The following is a 6000-nucleotide window of genomic DNA, read 5'->3' as shown; positions in this document are numbered from 1 at the left end:
AGCTGCTGACCCTTAATTTGAACAGTGTCCCTTATTCTTAAATTTTCTAATTCAAACGTTAATTAATAGTTAATTGTATGTAGTGAGAAAGGGTCCAAGACATGGGGCAGGAAATTAGGGTTGGATGTTCTATCTCTCTCTCATCTCTCCCCACTACTTCAAAAACAATAAATATAGAATAGAGAGATAGATACAAATTACAGCATTCAGTGTACTTAAAGTTGTGTGTTTATTGGAAAATAAAATTGTATGAATGGGGTGCCGGCAATTGCATAGATAAATGAGCAGTGGTCGGGTTAGCACAGTACGAAGCTTAGAGACACTGTTGCTTCACTGTTCACATTTTCATAAGTCTCTAAATTTCTCTCTTACATGTGTACATCAAACTTACTGTTCAATCGTCACCCTCTCTTTCTCTCTCACACACACACTAGCATGTATGTATTTCCATGGCTCTGTGTATCTGTACGTATATGTAGGTATGCATGCATGCATGTGTACAAGGAGAAACAAATGAGATAGGCCCCATTAACTTCATTAATTACAGAGAATAGTATGTAGTGTTGTTACCATCATGCAGTTGCATGCCTCTTCCTTTTCTTAAATTCCACCATAACTCCAAGTACATGTATACCCATAATGTCATGATTCACGTTCAAATGGTATGACATTTATTGTCATCACAATACTTACTGTCCTACTCACCCAAACTATTAATTAAAAGTACGTATTATGATTTCAACTTGACTATGATTACAATTTCATTCTTTCTAATTGAGATATGGATCTTGAGGTTGATGGATATTTATGAGTAGTATCATCATATGATATTTAATTAATTCCATATCCCACATATACACCGTCATGCTTATTGCAGTGGTACTTATCGAAAATTCTAACTCAAGTTGGGTTGGGTAGAATCTGAATTGATTACATGATAAGTGTAATATACTTGTTGTGTGATTGAGGTACAGTAAAAAAAAATGACCAATCATGTAGTACGTGTACTATATTTGCTCTACGATTTGTTTGGTTCAATCAAACTTGATTTGAGTAAGAATTTTTCCTCTAGTCTATCATTTTACATGTTACATATAACATTTTTCTAAATTTACTGAAGATTCTTTTTTTCGATTCTTTTTTTCTCCCAAAATACAAACGGAATGACACACACTCTCAAGGTTTGAACACAAAACCTCTAAGAAGAGATTCTTATTCGTCAGGTAGTCCTTCAAGGGTCCATCTACTTTCTATTATTAGGTTGTATAAGCAGTCAATACACTCAAGTAAAGTATTTGTTTTGCATTATGGAGGCCCGTTTCTAATTCAAAAATCCCAATACTAAGTTCCGCTTTGGCTGAACAATTCGTCCCACATATTTAGATGTGTTGAGTTATTCAACTCGACCAACCGATAGTAAATATAATATAATGAATACATAATTCTTTTTTTATCTTATTGTTCAAATAACTTACATATTAAAAAGTAAATGGAGCTAAGGGATCCTGATATAAGGGCACTCATTTTTTCCCTACTATTTTTTTTTTTTTTGTGTGTGTGTGTACTATTTTATTTTATTTATTTATTTTCTGAGCACCTATTGTAACTAGTACCTAGATTCTCCTCCTTTCATATATCCCAAAATTGAGAGAAATTTTCATCCCATGAATGTGCATGGGCTCCATAAAGCTACATATGGATATCCAATTGATAATGTTACATGTAAAGAGGAAAGGGATTCAACAGGCAAAAGAATGGGGACAACATGGATGTCTGGCACTCTTTTGTGAATGTAAGAACCAAAAGGAAATAAGGGGCCTGCAAATTAGGCTTTTATTAAGAATGTATGTTAAGATCAAGGGAGATCCATAATCATCATCATCATCAGCTGCATATATATGTACATATATGTATAAGTTGAATCAGTACTGTGAGAAAATTTACTCACACCAAATTTTGCCTGCAGAAGATATATATATATATATATATATATATATGTAGAGAGAAAGAGAGAGAGGTCAGCAATACCGTAGCATCTTTTTTCTTACAAAGTCAAACATTGTTCAACTACAGTGGTTCACTTTTCATTATTGATGATCCTGATCAAGTGTGTATAGCTACCTCATACATACATACATGTATATATATAGTCAAATTTTCATGTATATATTGTATTCGAATTATTCAAATCTCTTGTTTGTTCTGAATCATTTTCTTTTCCAATAATGATTGAGAGTTGTTGTAATAACAAATATGTAATTATTGATAAAATAATAATTGTCTTTCAAAGTTATTATTGAAAATGTATATTAATAAATGCTTTTATGGTGATAATTTTTTTTTTTTTTGTGTTTAAATATTTTTTCATCCCACAACTTACGTGCTTCGGTATTTTAGTCATTTATCTTCTAGGTTGCAAATTGTTTTGTATCATTTTTGTTTTTACGCAATTTTGTTCCTGCATCACCAGATATCGCAAATCTCACAGGAAAAGAACATGTGCTCCTCACGTGCTTCTTTTAAATTGACTTTCTTGTGATTCAACCATTTCTGCCTATATGGACGTACTTAAAAAAAAAAAAAAAATTGACATGGCATTTAGATTTTGTTGACCAAGAAAAGGAGGAAAAATCATTCCCTACTTCCCTCTTTATAAAAAATTCCCAAGTCATTTGCAGCAAGAACCCTAAAAAAACACCAGCTTTCTCCCTAAATTGCTCCAATATCTTCAGTCACTAGATTTGTTTAGAACTACTATGCAAGAATGGTTGTTCTCCGAACATTTTGGACAGATGAAAAACCCAGGTCGGAGGTTTTTATTCTTGTAGAAATTACAAAGTAAGATTTTTCTTTTTGGTTTCTGCACAAAAATTTAAGTTTGTGGGTTTTTTATTTTTTTGAAACAATGGAAGAGGGGAGAGTGTCAATAACCTCCAATGTAGAAGGGCCAGGACCATTGTTCCTAATTTATTGAGGAGGATTAATAGGTTGGAAGAGGATGTTGAGAAGCTAAGAAGGAATATGATCCGGCTCGATAATTGAATACGTTACATATATAAAAAAAGAAAGAAAGAAAGTCAAAAAAAAAAAAGGAATTGGCTTAAATTTCCTGGCATAGATTTAGTAATTCAATATTTTCTTACAAGCACTAAGTTCAAAAAATACTTGAATTCATATCATGTGCCAGAAACAAAATATTTAAAACAGTCCAAGTATAAAAAATGCCTTAATTTTTGGCATTTTTTGTTTAGATCTAAGTATTTATTTCTCCTTTGATGATGGATGAATTCACTATTTGACTAGACATTTTGGTGGATTAATTGAATCTCTAAAGCACTTGGTTGCCAATCATTGAAGGAGGTGCCTGAATTTTCACTCTTGGTTACAAGCCTATTATTTATTTATTTTGAGATGGCTATTTGCTGGTATATAAAGTGCCCAGGCCTGTATATGGATTTTTCCTGTGTAAGAACTACAGCTTCTTGAGTGATTACCGCATCAAATAGTCCATCCTCTTCATTTGATTCTTAACGGAGAGGTGGCAACATGTTGTGATTTTCTGGTCCTTGTGTTGCATTGGATCCCTATATATGCATTGTCACTCAGACTTTTTGAGTCTGAAATGAGTATTGTACTTAAGTTTTTATACTTACAAAAACATGTTCAGTTGGAAATTCGAACTTGTTCTTGCTTCTTCTAGATCAGTTTCAGAAATGCTCCATAATATATTTTTTGAATTTCTACACTAGAATATTACCATTCTTGCTGGTTGTTTGGGTTCAAAAGGTTGCACAAGATGAGAGCCATTTTCATTTTGGTCCTACAAATTGAATATAAATAAGTTAATGTATGTACAAATCAAAAAAGCTTTAAACAAACTCGCACAACAAACATATATATATGTTTTCCCTCTCAAACCACTTAGTTGTATTATTCCCAGGTTCTCCACATGTTCTACAGTGAATTGTCTTTTAGTTCCTTCTAATCCTCTACACTTGGCTTCATATTCTTCTTGATGGGTTCATCAGCTTCTTTTCTTCTAGCTCTAGATGATTTCCGTACACCCCTTCCAAAATTGGGTGACAATGGAGAGGTATGATGAATGATTCAACCCACAATCCTTCATGGCTCATAGATATGATTGCTATCTTATATGTTTTCAAATAATAACACTTGGCCACATAGTCTACAAGGTCTTGTTATTTACAAAAGAAAGGTACAACATGCATGTTTACATGGTATGCCATACAGCTGAAATTTTCTACACATGTAGTTCTTTGCTCTCAAATCTACACTATGTTGACTCCCATCAAAACAGAATATTTGGTAGTGTAAATCATCAGCTTTTATTGATATACAATCTGATAGTTTTGAAATTTGTTTTTTTTTTTGCAAAATTTCCTAAATTCGAGGACAAATTTTACCCTTCCATCGACTAGCTACTCTATTTCTATTTTCTTTCGGCCTCCTTATCAATTACTCCCTTATCAACATATAGTTAATAAGGTTTTTTGGTGGCATCCAAAATAAATGAATTGGAAGTTTCACATACATTGTTCTATATCATGTCACAACCAATCTCACTGAAATGAGGCCTACTCCATTGTGTTGTTGGTTTGTCATTAAACCAGTTAAATTCAGCTTGTGACATAGTTTTCATTTCTGTCATTCTCATTTTTCATTCACCCACAATGTATACTTTTGTTGCAACCCACAAAGCACCCTTATATATGCCAAGCCCCTAAATCAACCTGTTTAAATTTTATTGTGCAAGTGCCTAACACGAAATCTGTTATCAAATCCTGAGAACACTTCCAATACTTGTATCATAATATTTTGTTTGTCAGATATGAAAGTGCATTCATCCGGTCTTACTATGTTTAAGTCATGCTTAAGAATGATAAAAATCACTCACATGCTTCTCCACATTCTTTGTTAACAACAAAATAGGCAATTGGAAATAAGTTATTGTTGGGATTTACATAGGCAATTTCCTCCTCATTAGAACCACTTTCATCCTCCACATCACCCGTTACATTCCTTTCCCCTCTCTCAATTTCTATTGCCCTTTCTTCATTGTTACCCTCTCCCATTTCATAGTTATTATCTATCATTTGATCAGTCTCAGCACCATCACCCCTTTCACCCTCAACCCTTTCACTAACCTTTGAGATATTTATCTTCGATTCTGGGATAGGAGTGAGGAGATTAAGGATTTTGGGGAGATGACTTTGATGTTTGAGAAATAGGTTAGGTCTAAAGGAAGACCAGCTCACGTGCCTCGCTTGTGCTTCAGCCTCCCCCCCCCCCCCCCCCCCCTCTTTAAATGCCGTTCATGTAGGCAAAAATAGGTCAGTCACAATAAAAATCTCAATTTAAAAGAGACACGTGAGGGGTACATGTTCTTTTTCAGTGAGATTTGCAAGTTTCAGTGACGGATGACCAAAATAGAAAAAAAATAAAAAAATACAGAACCAATTTGCAGCCCTAAAAAGATAAAGTACTAAAACACTAAAACACATAAGTTACATGACAAAAAAATATATTTAAGTCAAGAATACTTAATCATTCATAATAACAATCATACCAATATATTTAAAAAAATAATACTTCGGAAAATAAAATCTTATTGCAACGTTTCAAATAGGAAATAAAAAGTCAAGAATTTGAGACAAATATCTATAGGGTAAATTATATTGAACCGGTCGAGGTCATGTTTAACTACACAAAATCCTATACCACTTACAAGATTACAAGTACAACCGTAGATTGTAGATTGTAATTACTAGTACACCTTATATTTAGTAGTGAAATATTACACAAAGACCTTTGAGTTACATTACACTAATATTCTCTTATGGGATATATCTATAATTTTAGAAAGGACAAGAGACGTTTGTGTAATTAGGACTCATCTAAAAAATTGTTAAAGTAACATACTCTAAGAAAATTATTAGTTCAAATAGGATTTAATCGAATTTGAATCAATTATATAATAAA

The sequence above is a fragment of the Sesamum indicum genome, linkage group LG6 (assembly GCF_026168435.1).
Source record: "Sesamum indicum cultivar Baizhima isolate 11 linkage group LG6, ASM2616843v1, whole genome shotgun sequence".
Lineage (NCBI taxonomy): Eukaryota > Viridiplantae > Streptophyta > Magnoliopsida > Lamiales > Pedaliaceae > Sesamum > Sesamum indicum.
This window is presented reverse-complemented; position numbering follows the sequence as displayed.